The 19,159-nt window shown below is 30.7% G+C and overlaps 1 protein-coding gene across 1 annotated transcript in view; it reads right to left on the minus strand.

Moving 5' to 3' along the window:
• The window catches only part of LOC142323501 (uncharacterized), a 222,737-nt gene that overhangs the window by 136,291 nt on the left and 67,287 nt on the right, over positions 1–19,159 (minus strand). The gene's annotated exons all lie outside the window — the stretch shown is intronic.

The following is a 19,159-nucleotide window of genomic DNA, read 5'->3' on the forward strand; positions in this document are numbered from 1 at the left end:
TTTTGCAGATGGAAAAGCGACCAATTATAGTACACCAACAACTTGCTCGAGACGCCGGAACCGTCAGTTCCCGTGTGTTATTATTATTACACATTTAAAAAAATCTGATGTGGATGCCACATGACTTCCTTGTACGCCTATTAACTTACATATACACATTTTTTTGCTGCACTTTATTTAAACTTATACTGGTTAAATTTAAAATTTAACCAGTATATAGGAGTTCACTAAAAGGAATAGTTTAATTATTAGTTTACGTAGTAATTTTTTTTTACGTTACTCAAGCAGATATGTGGCGTAAGTGAGAACGTGTCGGATCCGTTACCATGCACACATCGGTTCGAATCCGACTTTATATACATATTTTTAACTTTTTTTTTTTATTATTATTTAAATTTCTTTATTTATTAATAATTATTAACCTCTTATTGTAAAAAAAAATTTGAATTAAACTGAAAAGTACATAAAATTTTATAACACTTCATTTTTTCTTTTTTTTTTGTATTGTTATTATTGAATTATTATTTATTGTTTTTTTTTTTTTTTATAATCAGAGGTTAATAATTATTAATAAATCAATATATTTAAATTTTAAAAAAATATACGTATAAGAAATCGGATTCAAACTGATGTACCTTTCCCTTGTAAGATCAATATTTCCTTAATTAAGGTTTTATTTGGCTATAACTCTGGAAGCAATTAAAATAAGTACCGGTTATGTATATCGCTGAAAAGCTCTCAACGAGGGCTTATTATTGCAGTTAAGAAAAACTCCAAAATCCAAATGTTTTAAAATTGAAACTCCGCTTTATTTAAAGGTCTGACTGTATACATATGTTTGGCCCGTTCGATTTCAGTCAAAAGGGGAGGTGCACAACTAGATGTTACAACAGTCTTAAATACAAAATTTAAAAATCTACGGTTAATCTCTTTTGAGTTATGCGAGACAGGACTACATACATACGTACGTACAGATGTCACGCCGAAACTAGTCAAAATGTATCAGGGATGGTGAAAATGAATATTTCCGTTGAAATCTGAAAACCTAAATTTTTCGCGATTACAATTCTTCCTTTACTTTGTACAAGGAAGTAAATAGGAATTAAAAGAATTCTTATTTTAAATATGTCATAAAACAGATATTTAAATATCTGTTTGAATAACACACATTAAATTCTTAAACCCTTCTTCACCATTAACAAAATGAAACATACAAATTAGAAATATTCAATTTAATAAATATACAACAACAGAATTAAAAATAAATAAATAATAGAAATTCCAAGGCTAAATTCAATAAATGTTATTTATGTGGGATAAACATAAGCTTAATTCCAACAGACTTTATTTATAGAGAAAATATTACCTAACAACTGATAAAAAAAATATAGAAAAAAAAAAAAAATATATATATATACTTACAAAAAAACAACGAGAGAATATGCAAAATGAACTAAAAATATTAATTCGAAATACAGTTTAATATATATTTGTAAACATTATATGAAATCTCGCACAAACTAACTTTAGCTTTCGATAGATATGCGCCAGAAAATATAAATAAATACAAAAAAATTATTATTTGAAATGATAAAATAAATAAATAATCATCATCATCATCATCGTCGACGTCGACGTTATCATCATCTTGATCAATGTAATTTCCATCTGCCGGAGGGTCATACTTCAAACTTAGACCTTGTTTTACCCAAATTTAATTTGAGTGTGAACGTAGAAATTGATCATCTTGTTTACCCTGAAGTCCTTCATAATGCACTAGCAGTAAATATCATGGTAGAGAAGACGGTAGACAAATTTATCACTGACTGGGATGTAAGCTATTCTTTCTCGAATATTAATGATGCTACCTATTCGTTTTGTGAAAATTCTATGTACCAGAATTAGGGATTGTGTTCCTTTAAGAAGAACAAGATGAGATTCCTTTCCTGGTTAGTTTTTAAGGAACTCATTAAGTGTCTAAAGCGTAAGAAAGTGAAACATTATTTGAGAGATAGGTTAGCTGCTTATTACGATGAGTTTGTTGTATTGTTGTACTAAGAAAACAAGGCAAGGATCTGCAGCGGAGAAATACCATTAAGAGAAGGCAGGTAGATAGAGAAAGAGCTTTAAGTAAAGCCTCCCAATCTATTTAAAAATGTGAAATCCTTTACAAGGAAGCTAAGGAAGTACCTCCAATTAAAATTCAGGACAGAGTTATTATGGATGCCAAAGAACTGAGTGAAGAATTTGGGAAGTACTTCCAGTCTGTCTACCATCCTGCGGATAATAAGCTTAGATTTAATTGTATTGATGATCATCGCATTAGTGATACAGTAGGCATTTCTCATGTACCGAAAAACGTGTTAGTATGTTGTGAGGTTGAGTACGATCTGCGGCTGGTAATGATTGTATACCATCTATCATAATTAAAGGCATTATAGAGCTGATCTCACCCGTTTTAGCGTGGTTTTAACGTCAATCTTGATTCTGGTAAATTTCAAAAAGGGCACTGTTTACACCTATTCTCAAGAAAGGTTATCTTCATTTAATCTCAAATTTAGACCTCTCTCTGTTTTAAATGATGGCAAAAGCATTCGATAGAGTTGTTCATCACCACATCTACGATTATTTGAATAAATATACAACGTCCCATGGTTTTGTAACCAAATTATCTACAGCTACAAACCTAAATGAAATGTTATCTTTTGTCGCACCGGAGGTTGAAAATCAAAGAGAGATTGACGCCACCTACTTCGATTTTAGGAATACTTTCGACACGGTTCGTCATGACATTCTGATGCATAAGCTAGAAGTTCATGTTGCCACCGGTTCTTTGCTAAGATGGGTCTATTCGTACTTATTTAACAGGATATTTATTGTCAGAGTTTATGGTAAATCTCTAGCGTATATGTTGTCTGGCGTTCCACAGGAGTCAATATTGGATGCACTTATTTTTATAGATGACATCGAACTTGGTATAAAATTACTGTTTACAAAATTTTCGCTGGTTATGTCAAACTTTACGGAAGTTTGAACTCGTATAGTGATTCTTTCGCCCTTCGACATGATGTTAAAGCGATTCATAAATGATCGTTTGATAATGCAATGCCTCTGAATCTAGATTTAAAAAAATATATATATTATGACTCTACAACAAAGACGCTACTAGTAAAATATCATTATAAATAGCTACCCTAGAAATACGTTGAGTTTAACAATTTATGACTTCGACCCTTAAGTCGAAGTCATAAATTGTTAAACTGTAGACAGCATAACATCTAAAGCGCGAAAGAATCTTGGGCTGCTTTTAAGGTTGTCATTACTTTTAGGAAGTGAACACAATCTTTCATAATTGCCAAAATACTGTTAGACCATTATTGGATATTGTTCAATGATTTGCAACTACAATACAGAATTCACTGATCTAAAGGTTGATTATTTTAAATACTGGTAACGTTAGTTCCCAAACTGCCAAAAGGATAATCCAACATTCTAAGGTTTTTCACCTACTGTTATACTGTACTTCTTACACTTAGCCAGGTCTTTTCCGTTTCTCTGTTTGCACATTACGTATATTCATGGAGGCGGCGGATGGCTGTAAGAGTTGAGAGGAGGGCATCCATAAAATAAATTGTTATTATATCAAAATTACATTTTCTAGTTTAGTAACAAAAATTCATTTACGGCGTAGGAAACCGCTTTGTCATTTCTTAGCTAATAAGAAATCGAAGAAATCTAATTTAGGTCAAGGGGCCAAGGCCTTACAAATCGCTGAATGAAAGGCAATTTTGCTAATTGCTACGTTATTGCGATCGGTTCTTTTTTAATATGTGAAATCAATTTTGTTTTTATCTCAATCTTTAAAACAAAAGTACAATAAATTATTATTTTTCAAAAACTTATAAAATGTATTTAAGAAGGTCTTATTATTATTATTATAAAATACTTTTTAAAAAAATTCTTGAGTAATAACTGTATATAGATTTTAGACGCAAATTCGAGTAAGTTTTAATAATTTAATTTACATAATTAGGCTTATAATTTAATTTACATAATTAGGCTTATATATATATATATAAAATCTAAATCATAAGAGGTCCGAAATAAAAGGTTTATAGTTTCGAAATAATCATAAACCTACTGGGATTTAAATCGGGAGATATATAGAACATAAAATATTTTTTCTTAGTTTATAAATAAATATCTTACAATATTTAGATAATGTAAAATAATACTCGTAATTTATTGAAAACTATCGATTCGACAAAAAAAATTAGTACTTTTGAATCGTTCAGAACATTTTTTCGAATTTTCTAAAGTTTATATACGCACATCTCAACCCCATAGGGGAAGACACCCGCCTAGTGACGTTCCAGTCGCCACCCACCCCCCAACGTTCCTTGCCCTGTTGGGCTTCAACGGGAGTCGTCTGTCGCCCTCTGATTTTTTACATCTCATAGTAATAAGCCTGGCCTCGATAGGATGCCACCGATGCAAATGCCTCGGCAGACATTTGCATCGGTTATTTAATAACTCAAATAATTGCCTTCGCTGTAGGCCTCGTCCGACATGTATGTACGCAGAACGAATATCTAAAAAATTCCATCTCGAATGTGCTGGTCCTTATACGACCTTATAGGTCCCAAATCAACACTTATGCGGTAAATTATTTTGGCATTCTGTTTTTTAACAGGTACTAAAGTGGGAACTCGACAGCAAACCGATGGTAATCGATCCTATATTTACATAAATCGAATTTTTCTTGATAATTTTGTAAAAATTGTCTGTAGAAGCTCAAAAATGTCATATTCCACACAAACATAAATATTAATATTTTATTAAAATCTTATGAAGCATTTTAGAAGTCAGATGGACGTAAAGCAAAGACAGTTTGTAGATTTTTGAAAACAAAAAGCATGCATTTGATAACGCAGAGTAGAATATAATATTAAGCTTTTGGGATTATCGAATAAATAAAATCTACATAATTAGGACATTTTTTTGCGGTTATAGTTGCTTAGCGCTGGACTTTTACATTCACTGAAATCAACCTCCTCACAACATTATTAAGTGAAAATTCAATGAAGGAAAAAATAGTATATATCCAATAAGATTCTGGCATTTATTCTGTTACATTTTTTAACGCACACAGCGGTAATGACAAAAACTAGGTTTTGTTTAATTAAAAGTAAAAATAAAAATAAAACTCATTTTCCGCATCGCACATCACTTTTAAACCAGATAAACATTTTTAAAAGTACGTTAACTGAAATGGGAAATAATCTGAGTATGTTTATCTAATAAATTATATTAATCGAATCGTATCGAGTCAGGGACCTCCGATTACTAATAACAGTACCTTAAGTTATAAATTACAAAAAAGGAAAAAATTATTTTTTGTAGCCGTAGTATGGTAATAACTTATCTTTTTTGTTATTATTCTTTTATAATAATGACTATCATGTTATTATAATAATTATTATATAATCCACTTTCGAATATTCACTGTTGCATGACAGACATAAAATAAAATAAATTTCTTTTTAGTAATATCTTCGTAACGTGTAACGTAAATGAAATTAACAGAAAAAAAAACGAGAAAAGTTGTAAAAAAAAAAGAAATATTGTTTAAAAAAAAAGTTTGATCGAAAAAAGTTAAGGATGATTGTTGCTGAACGGTTAAGAAAATCCGATTTGTTTGTTTTGTCCATCTTAAGTAAAGAAAAATTTCAATATTACTTATTGAAAAAGGAATTCGGGCACGTTTGCCGTTTATAAGTAAAAGTATTAGCCGATAATCTCGTTTTTGCTGAAAATATAATTTCATACTTTTTTTTAGTTTTGGAACTTTTGGAAAGTAGCTCATGTAAATCTGTAAAAAAATGATTTATTGGTGAACCATAATTTCTCGAAATGATGGTTGTCAGGGAAGTCTATGAGTGGACGTATGTATTTGTTGGTGTATCAATAATTTTGCATTTCTTTTTATATACGAGTATATAAATGATGAATCTGGGTCAAGGAGCAAGTATAATGAAGATCCTTTAACTCTACAATCCATTAGATGTGTTTATAATTACGCATTTCCGGAGATATATCTATCATCAGTCCTTTCTTCTGTAGAACTGAATTTTATACTTATACAAAGATAACGTAATAAGATTTATACACACAATACAATATTTTTTTTACTTTTAAAATTCAGTATTACAGAGAGAAAGGAAATAATCATGGAGTATCAGCGAAAACAGATAATGAATTTTAAAAAGGAAGAAAATATTTATTCTTAAATAAAATAAAATAACAAGCGATGTAAACAAAATATATACATATGTATATAATATTAGAATCCCCGTCGCGGCTTTGGTCGTACTATATGGTTACTTGCGTTTCCCGTGGCGATCAATTTTCTTTAATTTTATGCAATTTAGACAAGTAACCGGAGGAAGGAGCAACCAGTCGCGTCGCAGATACAATAACAGTGGCAATAGCTGTGTTGATTGAGCCGCCGCACCCCTTCAAAAATTTAAATAAAAAAAATAACCCGAAAATGGTTTTTAGATATTTATCTGAAGTGTGTTTCCAAGCCCAAATTTACTGAATATCTCGTCGGGGAAAATTTGTAATCATATTCAATCTTTTTATCTTTCTTCACTCCTTTCAAGGTGGAATTTCGAAAAATCTACAAATTGGTTTTTAGACATTCACATGAAGATTACACATTTAAAAAATTCTAAAACATTCTACAAATCAAATTGATATCTACTTTTTTTTCGAGAAATTAAAAAAAATAGGTGGGTTTCAAAAATATTTCAAAAATCCATTTTAATCCTTTAAACATGGAATTTTAAAAATTTAGAAATTCATTTTTAGATATTTACATGAGGATTACACAAGCCAAAAATCAAGTTGTCTTCATTTATTACCTATAAATTCAAGAAATTATAAATTTCATTATTATTCCATTTTAACCCTTTAAACTCGGAATTTCAAAAAATTCTTTCTTGGTGTACATTTACACCGTAAGAAGAACAAAAAAACAAACTTTTTACCAATCTTCTTCAGTAGTTTTGGCTGGACGTTGATTATGAATCACTCACGACATGTTCTTTATATATATATATATATATATATATATATATATATTTGTATTAACTGTGCTTTAAAATACATGAAAAACACAAAAATAGCATATATTATGAAAACTTTTTTTAACGAATTCTTTAATAGATTTAATTTTTTAACAGATAATTTCATTTTTTTTGGTGAAACATATATTTTTAAGGTATTAAGGATATTTTCTAAAATATAATACCTAAAAAAGTCTACCTAAAGTAAATACTAAATTTTTGTCTAATTCGATAAAAAGCTTCTGAAAAGTATAGTCAAGAACGTCTATGAAGCAAAAACGGTGTCCTATCAAAAAGTACATTTTGGATTCGGTACTTTTACTGTAAATTATAATTAACTATGGTCTATTTTTTAGTTTTTAGAACTAATAGGAATAAAATTCAATTGATATTACATGATAGCACCTTATTGAAGAAAATATAAAAAATTGTTTCATGTTTCACAAACACGTAGAAACGTTTAAATACGCCCCTTCCCATATAACATGATGGTTTCGCTACTGTTCAGATTAGTAATATCTTTAAAAAAATATGTACGAAATAAAACGGAAAATAGGACGGATTGTGATAACAACAATAATAATAAGGGAGTTTAAAAATTAAATTCCGCCAACCATCCGAATAATACAAGGCCGGACAATCGACCGGATCGTAGTTTTGATAATCTTTTTGAGCCTATCGTAATTTTTCGGGTTATGTCCTTACTGCCCGATCTCTAAAAAGAGTTTTAAAAGATAGTCAGGAATCCGCGTCAAAATTTTACAAGTATACTAAACAAACAGCTACTGAAAACTTCAGGTCTTTAATTTTTGAAAAAGTAAATTCCGAATAGGAAATATTTCTCTACATCATGTAAAACTCCTTAAGACAATTATTTTATAGAAACTTTTACCCGAAACTCGTTACATTTTTTTAACAAATTTTAACGTAATATATATATTTTGTCTTTATAAACGTTTTAATATTTTCTGTCTACAGAAAGCTGAAAATATAGATTTCTAATATGCAGTTTGCTTCAGAAAGGAAAAGTCTCTCTGTATGAATGCTTCTGCATTAGAAATGGGATTAAAAGAGAAATTTAAAAATCAGGTCTATCTATAAATTTCTAAACGGGTTTTTTAGAAGAGCCGAAGAAGCGAAAAGCTTTCGACAGCATTTTGTGAAAAAGAAGGATAAGACGTGTAGGTTGTTCGATACGTATCTGGCTTAAGGTAATTCGGAGACAGAAGAACATCTAGAGGGTAAAAACCGAATAGGAACGTAAAAATCACACTAAACGTTGAGAATAATCCCGGATATCGGACGTAGTAGGACAGAAAGTAAATTATTCTAAAATACAATAAATATAAAACTACTATGGAACAGAAACGAACGGAAAATAATTTCAAAGTATGAAACCGATAAAAGGAATAAATATCTTAGTATGGATGAAGAGGCCCATTCAACCCTGCAGGCAAGTCAGCGATTAAGATTATTGTGCACCTACCGGACGACTAATGACGTCCGGGGCGGGTCTGGCAGCTACCGTCGCCAGGTCGCCGAAGATGAGCTCCCTCGGTGTTGCCGAGGGACTACTGGCGTCCCGGAACGCCAGTAGAACCGAAAAGGAACCTACATACACTAGCAAAACGCAAAACGGAAACGAAGGAATTAGAAATAAAAAAAGGACTGGCCGGCGAGAAAAAATTCTATCTAACCGTGGAATAGCCAGGAAAAAAATATACTCCAGAAGATAGCTCGAGGTTCTTTACGGGTGGCCAGCGCCCTTCCTTTTCGCAACGCATTGGGAGATAGAAACATCTTTTCAGAATAGAAATGGTGAGATACCGATGAAATATTTTTACGTTAATTAGCTTAAATATACGCTAAACAAAAATTTATTTTCCTTAAGAAATGAAAGAACGAATAGGAAACGGGTATAAGATCTAAAGAAAAATCATCATTCTACAACGAGTAGAAATCGCTCAGCTCCACCTTCGCAGGAGAGTAAATAACTACTCCGGTCTTTATTACAAAATATCACCGAAACAAAAATTTATCCTCTTTATCTATTCGTAGCCCTATTTTTTCATCCGTAACATTCTTATATCGTCAAAATGTATACACAATTTTAAAATGTATACACGATTTTAAAAACAAAAATCAAAGATGTTACATTTTATTTATTTTTTTGTTTACAAAAAAAATATATAAATATATATCCTTTTATAGTTTTTATTATCTATTATATTATCTAAACTAACTCCCTCCCTATGAAAATTAAAATGAAATAACGCGCATCTTCGAAGAAATTATTATATCGTAGATGCTTTAATAATTCAGAAATCATAATCAAACCTGTCGGTGTCAGACTTAATTACCGCAGAAAAAAAGCCGCTGTATCATGAACTAAAACAGAAAATCGAGTGATTGGATTAAAGTAACATTTTGTTTTCTCAGTTTGTTTATTTGGTGAATTAATTCCGCAATGAATTATTCAGCAGAAGCTTTAAAGCTTGTACGTGGGAATATAGAAATGGAATTTTGTAGCGTATGAAAAAATGCCATGTTTAACCGGAATGCCCGGGTGAAAGGTCGAGACGCTATCACTCCGCCGCGGATATCAATTAAATAGAGATCGTTTCAATAAAAAACATTAAAATGAACGCGAAGAACATACGATTAGTTACACGAACCGCTGCCGGATAAATTCAATGCAATTCTTCCTCGCTATTCGACAGTCGATTATGTTTTTGTACCGATTACTATGCAACAATAGGTAAATCGTTTAATATATTCTAATAAAAAGAAACACAATAATGATACCAGGATAATATAATAGGCTATTTTATATGGATACACCTACTGTAACAAATAAATAACCTACGATGTAGGAATTTTATATATCGGTATAATATTTTTCAAGGCGAAATATGTATATTACATGTAAAGCATATATAATGTAGCCTGGTCTTCTACATATAATACTACAATTATTTTCACACAGTTATGTATATAATATATAAATTTGTCGTTACGTATTCGGCTACCAGTATGAGTTAACATTAAACGTCGTTATAAATCAGTGAGAGCCGAATCCAAGCCCTACTATTATTTCTATGACCTAACTGGTAGCGGAAAAAATATTCGGTCTACCTTTAACGATCATTTTTTTAGCCTCCGGGACCACCGTTAGGTATTGCTTCAGACGAAGAGATGAAATGGTAATTTTTTAGCGTGTGAAAATGCCATGCCTGACCCGGATTCAAACCCGGGACCTCCGGATGAAAGGCCGAGATGCTATCACTCGCGCCACGGAGGCCGGCACAGTACAGTAATTTTGACTTTTCCTAAATTAATGGATTCGTTTATCGGTCGGCTTAAGTATGATTTCTAAATACTCCGGGTACTTAAACCCACTATTTGATTGCTACCACTCCCCACAAAAAAAAAATATGAAAACTTGTAAGAGATGTATTAATTACAATATAATTTTATTCCTTGATTCCGGAAAATTTACGAATTTTCCAAATCTTTTCCATGACGGTCCCGAGAAGTTTTTAAAATAGATTTATTATAAATAGGCGTGCGATAATATTTTCAGGTAAACGGAATGCGACTATTAGATTTCATTCTGCAGAAACATATTTCTCAGAGAAGGCGAAAACAAAAGACTAAATGGATTTCGTCTTATATTTTTGAAATTCGTGCTATATCCTCGGAATAAAGTTTGCGGGTAGAGAAGTTATTTACTTTCGAATTATTTTATTTTAACGATCTATATAACAAACATCTATTTCTAAAATTTTAAGATTATAATTGATTTTAATAAAAAGGAAATACGTTTTGAAGAAGCAGAGATCTTCTTCAGAACGAAATGCTCTACGGGAACTATAAAAAAAAGAAGATAAAAATTAATTTTAAGGAAATAATTATTTACCACCCGTACAAGAATCGGGTAGCAACGAATGCGATTCCGAAAGAACAAGAAAAAATTTAGTCCTCGCTCCGCTTTATAACTCGTATAAAGAAGAATATCAGGAGCAGGAAAATAAATTTAAGAATAGAGTGTAATTATCCCGGAGGTAATATAAAAATATTAAGATTTGTCGATGGTATCGTTCTTCAGGCAGAAATTGAAATCGAGTCGGAAGAGATTCTGAACTACTCGGAATTATTCGTTGAAGACAATTCCCGATTGAAAATAAATAAAATTAATGATATATAATGAAATGTGACAGAAGAAGGGTAATGAGGAATTGAATATTAAGGCGAGGTAAAATTTATCAGAAATGGGAGAATTTGGTTATTCGGGTAGTAAAATAACAAACAATATAAATAGTAATATCAAAAGCGGGTTGGCACGAGCGAAAAGAGTTTCACGCAGAAAAGAAGTCGCCCGGTATCGAACACAGATCGGAGAATTAAAATAGTACATTATGCAACGAGCCTATAATGATAACCATTAATGCACGACTGTGAAGTAAGTTACTACACGAGCCTTGGTGAATGTTACAACGCAAGAGTGTATTAATGGCCATTATAGAGAGTTGCATACCGTATTTTTTCTACGGCTGAGAAAATAATGGGATTATTGATTTAAATTAATGATAAAATAAATTGTTCACGGAATACTTTTTTAATTTTTTCAAAAAATACATTAAACAAAACATTTCTAAATTATATGATCATCCTTTTCTTCTCTTTATAGCGTTAAAGACATTTCTTCTTCAGAATCCGACATAATTAACAAAACGATAAATAGTGTAAATACACCTATCGGTGTAATTTCAAATTAACCTCTGCCTGCTAACTACTAAATCGGATTAAAATCAAAGTAAAAACACAGCTTATATATTAAACAATACCCGTTTCTGATCGGTCAGTGGTTGAAAAGAATAGGCTTTTGATTGGTTAAATACCTGTTTCGTAATGACCCTTAATATGATACAGGTTCAAGCCGCGTAATTCAAAAGTTATAATAAAGCCGTAGTAAAATAAATTTAAAGATTTTTTTAGTAACGGCGAGCGCGTTACGGATGTGAAATATTTATGACAGAAAAGGAAAGTTAGTCCTTTGAAATGCGGTGTTACAGGTGGATATTAAAAATCGGGTGGATCGAGAAAGAACAAAGTAAAGAAGTCTTGTAACGAAAAGGAGAGCGGAAAAACTTTTGTTAGAATCTTGGAAAAAGAGGCGATTGGTCGATCGGCCACAAATCGACAAGGTTATCGATAAGAAATAGAAGTATGAAGCGTAAAAACTGCAGAGAAAGAATAAAACTTTCAATAAATAAAACGGATAACGAGGATTCCACTGCATCCTATATTATATGCACGTATTAATTATTTTGACGTTAGAAGATCGGTACAAATCTAATGTATCTATTGTCTTCTAATGTATCTATTGTCTTCTAATATATCCGTTTTGGATACATTTGGACGCAAAACGGGACTTCCTGTGAAATAACCAAAAAAAAGGTTCTGATCATCTGAATTTTAATTTTGTTTAATTTACAGTTTTTAATAAATTTCCGTTTCTTTACAAAACATTCCGTGCGGTTGTGCCTAAAATCGGCAGGAAATTTTTTCAAGATAATTTTTTGACAGATTTTGCGAAATTATTTTATTAGATTTTAAATAAAAATGTTGTTTTTACAAAAACTATATTATCCCTTTTTCATTAATTAATTTCAAAACATTAATAATCAATTTTAAAATATCGAAAAAAAGGCGACTATTTTTTTAGTTATCTAGAATTTTTGTACGTACAGTGATTTTAACGAAAAAAAATAAATAATAACAGTTACAAATCAGTTCTTCAGATAATTATAACTTTTAAAAGTCTTTCAAGAATTATTATATATATAAAAAAAAGATAAATTAAAAATTTTAAACAAACAAGAGAGAAAACAATATCATATTACAAAATATTACAAGACTTGTAAATGTTGATCATAACGGGTTGTTACGGTGTAAAAATAAACGTTCTTTTGCGCCGTAGGAAAGAAAGGGAGAGTTGTTACGGCGGCCAAGGACAACATCTCCCCTTCACTAGTCAGAACGGCTGTAGGTAACGCCCATAGATACCTAACTCTACAGTTCGTATTCTAAACTTAAATCGCAGCAGGTCGTTTTTATCTTCAATTAACAATCGAGTCTATTTAAAATACTATTAATTTTATCAGCCGAGACGGTGATAATATTTTGAAAGATGATATCGGAAAAAACACACTAAGATTTTTTTTTATATAAACGAGTATTTTAGACGGTATAAAGTATGAATTAAACGTTACATTTTAATCGTATAGAGTTAATTATTTTAAAGAAACTACAATAGCTGTAATTTTCCTATAACTAAGCAATTAATTGGTTACGAGTTACAATTACTTCAGTTAAGTAGGACAATTTGAAAGTAATACTTATATAATAGCGTTTCTGAACGATTTTAATTAGCAAAATGTAATTAATGGCAAAAACTTTCTTTAAAAATATTTTTATTAAAACGTATAATTATATGCAAGCGCACGAGCGGCAGTAGACACGTAAAAAGTAATACAATATGAATACACCAGTAATACAAGACACCATTTATAAAATCATATAGCTGAGTCAACAGAGACTCAAAAGGCCTCAACAAGGCCTCGAAAAAATTCATTACAAAAAGTAAATTATTGAAATGGGTTCAAAAAAGTATGTAGAATAAGTGTGCCCTAGCGGATATGAGCGAATAAATATTTCATTTGTTTATTAAAGTAGGGAAAATGTTGAGTTTTTCGCCAATATTGACTTTAATTTTAATTTCAATGTAAAAGTTAAAACCACCAATAGATAACTGAGGAAATTTTGTACTCAGGGCTAAAAACCTCTAAAAAAACCTTCGAGTACGTTTTTCTACAAAAGGGCGCTAGCGAATTTTACAATGAGCACCAAAATCGCGCTATAGCTATCATACATTGGTAGCGTAACTCTAGGGCGCGCAATAAATAAACTTCCAGAACTCTGTTCCTATTAGAGATATTTAAAAAATTCTAAAAGGCACGGATTCATAACACAAAAGACTATAAATTACACAATTTTAGAAGAATTTTTAATATCTGATTGCTCGTTAATCCCCGATCTACTGTGAAAATTTTCAAGTTGTTGATAAAACGCCTATAACAAAATAAACAAACTGAAAAAATGTAAAAGTCAATAGAGCAATCTGTTCTTAAGCTTTCTACCTACTCATTCCTTACGGGAAATCTATATCTATCTTTAATTATCAGCATTTGAAAATTGCATTTTTTAGAAAAAGCTTATTTTGGTACTTCGGTTAACGCTCAAAACCGATCATTATTAATTTTGTTTTTGCAAATGTAAAAATATTTTAATTGTCATTTGTAAGATAAACCATGTACTTTAAGACGGTAGAGATGGTTTTTCAAAAACTAATTTTTCTATCAGTAAAATTTAGAAAATACGGATAAATTATTAATTTATACATTTAGTCTTACTGTATACGAGATGGTACCCGGTTTCCAAGCTACTCTACCGTAGCGCGATTTTGGTGCTTATTATAAAATTCGTTAGCGCCCATAGTTTTGCTCGTAGAAAAAAGTACTCGAAGGTTTTTTATGCGAAATTTTCTCAGGTATCTATTGGTGCTTTTTATTTTTACACGCGATTAAAAATAAAGCCGCTATTAGCGAAAAACTTAACTTTGTTTCTTAATTTGTTAATAAACAAATTAAATAGTTAATCGCTCATGTCCGCTAGAGCGTACTTTTATTCTACATAATACTTTCTGAACCCGTTCCAATAATTTATTTGCTGTAGTAAAGTTTTTCGAGGTTAAATCCTCTACTGACTCGGCTAATATACTGATGCACCTGAATCAATAAATTAAATTTAAATGTGATGGAAATAGTAAAATAAATCATGAAATTTTTGGTATAAGTTTCAGTCATGACATCGATTTTAGATATTAAACTGGTGGGATTCACAAAAACAGTAACTTTAACTTAAATGAAATATAATAATCTTTAAAGCATAATAAAATTTAAAAAGTCTTCCTTGAACTTTTAATTTTTGAAGTCAATAAAAACCTACAAGAAACTTATTAACTTTTTTTACTTTGGAGCAGCTTCGAAAAAATGAAATTTATTAGAAAAAATTATTTTTCACTTTTTAGAGCATTTTTTAAAAATCTATTTTATATTAATTTCATTTCTTCTTAAATTTGAGTAAAGTTTATTACAAAAAGAGCCCTGTCTGTAAAGGGCTGATAATAAATGATTTCAAACAACTAATACAGAAAATTCGATTAGGCATTCATTTACCTCAAGCTACCAGACTAATTTTTTTCGATAAAATACTTTATCAGAATAATTTCAAGCTACATATCATTAAATTATTTTAAACCAATATTAAGTGATGATGTCGAGAAATAAAAAAAAAATATTCTTTAGATCGTCTACAAGAATGCTTAGTTCATTAAAGGTTTTCCCTCTCATATTAAATGTAAGATAGTTCGAGACCGCCAGTGGAATTTAAAACAAAATAAAAAGAAATCATTAAGTCCGTTCTGTCAGCAAAGAGAAGAGCCTGAAAATGTATAAAAATAAAAAATTATATACGGATCAAAATGAAAAACTCCTTCTTTTTTGAAGTTAATTAAAATAATATTTATATTTCGAAATATTTTGAAATTTAAACATTTTTACCGATAACTTGAAACTATGATTACTACTTAAGGAAGTAGTAATATTTATATTGATTTTCTGAATACGCCTTACAGACGTTAAAAATATTATATTCTATTTAATAATAAAGATACTAAAATTTTACCGATATCGTACGAAGGGTTTTGAAGTTTTCTAAAGCAAGAGTCGCGTCTACGGTGGAAAATTACTAACCTTTGAATTCGTTTCCACTTTTACTTTTTGGAAAACCTAAAATATTCATGCCTGTTTGTAGAGTCGACAGAGTGTATTTAGAATCTCAAAAATACCAGATTTTCAAGCGCTTATAATTTTACTCAATACATTTCCTAAATTTACGTCTAACTTTGATGACCGGCTTCGTGGGAGATTGAGAAGCGTTAACGATAGACACATTAGCACCGATCGAAGTCTCTCGTTTCGATGCATAAGAGATGGTGGAAGAAACCTCCGAAATTTTTATTCCGAATGCTATTTATTAAAACAGCTCTATCGTACAGAGTTATGTCTCCTATCAGGCCAAGTATGGTTGGTTTTCTTCGTCGCCTACGATTCGAATATAAACTCGATTAGACCTAACTGAATTCTGGTGAAGTTTAAAGAAGTTATATATATCTTAACAAAACCTGTTTTATTTCATTAAAAAGAATGTTTTTCAGTTTTTAGATTATGGTAAAATTAATTCTTTTTGAAGAAAATTATTGGCCAAAATTAAATTTACAGTTAAAATTGTGAAAAGGGATGGTTTTATTTCGAAATGTTGTTTTTATACAACTGCTTTACTTTTCTATATTTACTTTTCATAATTATATACGATTAGCACATGTACTGTGCTACTCTTATATAATTATGAAAAGTAAATATCAGGAGTAATTAATAAGTATTAATAGATAACCACAAAAAGTAAATGTAGTAAAAGTTAAATATAGTAACGCGACACAATAGCGTAGATCGGGAACTAATTCTGTGCGCAACATCAGTCGATTAAAACCTTTTATTATAAACATTCAAAACAAAGGAAAAAATGACACTTTATTAACTATAAATAGGGTTAGGTTACACAGAAAACTAGCTAAACATATCGTAAAAATTACTGTAAATTTCCAGGATGATAAGCTAAAATGACATCTCAAAAAATCTGTATGTCAAAAATTTCTATTACGAATTAAAGAATTTTAATACCTGACGATTCGACGGGTGATTATCGTTAACTTTTATTACAGCTAAAAGACTACGGGGGGAAAATTTTATATTAATTTTTGCCTTTTATGCATAGTTAATTTGAAAAGTTTTCATTCGACCGGTTTAAAAGAGGCAGTTTCATCTTGCAGTAATTTTCTTATAACAGTTTTAAGGGTAACATTTTATTTACTATGAAGATAATCATATTTCATTTTTCAAAATTTTTCATGATGATTTAATTGAAATTTAACGACTCTTTAAGTATGATAAACTAATTATGTATTTCGAAGTATAACTATCTCAAGCAGTTAATTTCTTCCAAATGTAACTTAATAGAAATGATGATTTTATACGATGGTTTCTATACCACTACGGTAGCGGTAAATATTACATAATACTATTAATGTTTTAACTGCAAAACGAACAAAACTGGTCTAACGGTACATTATTGATTCACTCGTACATAAAAAAAATATAAAAAAAATAATAAATATTATTAAATACTTAAACAAAGACTCGCATAGCGGCGGCGTATTGCTGTGCACATAGGCTGACGGCTGACTTACAGCGTAACTATCCAAGTTGTAACAACTCTGACAATGTACTGCATACTATGTAAGTATACGGAGCTATACGAGTTGTTTTCGTAAAGGAATAACCATCGAACTATTCCACCCGTCCTATCAATTTATCTCTCTCGCACGCAACGTGCACAGCTATACGACACCCACTATAGAATATAGTTCACAAATTCATAAAAGCTGGACGCAAAATAATAAAAAAATAAAAAAACAAAATCGACTAACACTACTGATGTAAATAAATACAACAACCCCTTGAACCTTACGATATTCTACATCGGTTTAACTGAACACAGTTTCAAAACTAAGTAAACATTTACTATCGCTTTGATGGTTTGCATGACCATATCCTTGATATTCTACATAATGTATACCCAAAAAAGACATCTTAGGTCATTAAGTGTATAAATATAGACGTACGTACAACAATGAAATGCTAAATGACAGGCGCAATTCAAATCAAACACATTTCGACATCATTGGAAATATGTGCCCTACCCTTTCTAACGCATGAAAACAATGAGCAGCATCGCATTACGCCAAAGATGTACCATCGATCAATAAAGCGCGTAAGTGATAAAAGTGTTGGCATGTGAGTTTTTTAAAACAACGTATAAATAAATTCGATTCTGTTCATAATTAAAATTGATAGTCTTTTAAGACTCTAAATTAGTGTTGAATTTAACATAGAAATAACATAAAATCTATCGCTCAAAATATAAAGTGTAACAATAAAATTTTTTACGTGACAGTTCAAATTATTAACGTTTAAAAATTTAGCTTAGAAAAAAGTTAAAAGATTTTATTTTGAGATTTGAAATAACTTTCTTCTTGTATTTCTTAAATTATCACCTTCATCCGGAATGGAGATAAAAACTTCTGAACTACCTAAACCTAAATCGAGCGTTTTATTCTAAAATTCATTGTACGAGTCCAATTTAGAAGCTATCTACGATATCCCTGACGTTTCGCGATGCAATAAGTATAAAAGAATGAACGTATGAAATCGATATGAACTGAAGAATAAAGGCCGATTTCCAGAACAAAAATTAAAACATATATCTTTTATCATAAGCTAATTTTTTCATCTTTTATCAGAGATGTAATATTAAGGTTGTCTAAAACGTATGTGCTTTTGGAGGCCAAAAGTGAGAATACATTTATTGTTATTGGAAAATAGCATTATGAAACCACATATGCAGTATTTTCTTCGATCATCTGCCATTTTCCGGCAACACCATAATTCCGACGTTATAGAACTTCTGTAGTTTCTAGTCAAAACATTGTGACACGTGGTTTTCATAAGCCTCTTTTGAAATTAACTTAACACCATTCAGAGAGTTCTTCAGAGACCGAAACAAATGTTAGTCTGACGGTGCCAGGTCCGGGCTATACGGTGGTTGCCTTAAAAATTCCCAGTCAAGTTCTCTCAATTTCTGACAAGTCGTTAAAATGTATGCGGTCTGGTGATGAAACCGTGGTATACGACACCCTTTCTATTGGCCAATTCAGGCTGTTTCTTTTGAATTGCTAGGTGCAATCGCGCTAATTGTCGACAGTACAGATCTGAGTCTACCGTTCTGCC

The sequence above is a fragment of the Lycorma delicatula genome, chromosome 4 (assembly GCF_047948215.1).
Source record: "Lycorma delicatula isolate Av1 chromosome 4, ASM4794821v1, whole genome shotgun sequence".
Classification (NCBI taxonomy): Eukaryota; Metazoa; Arthropoda; class Insecta; order Hemiptera; family Fulgoridae; genus Lycorma; species Lycorma delicatula.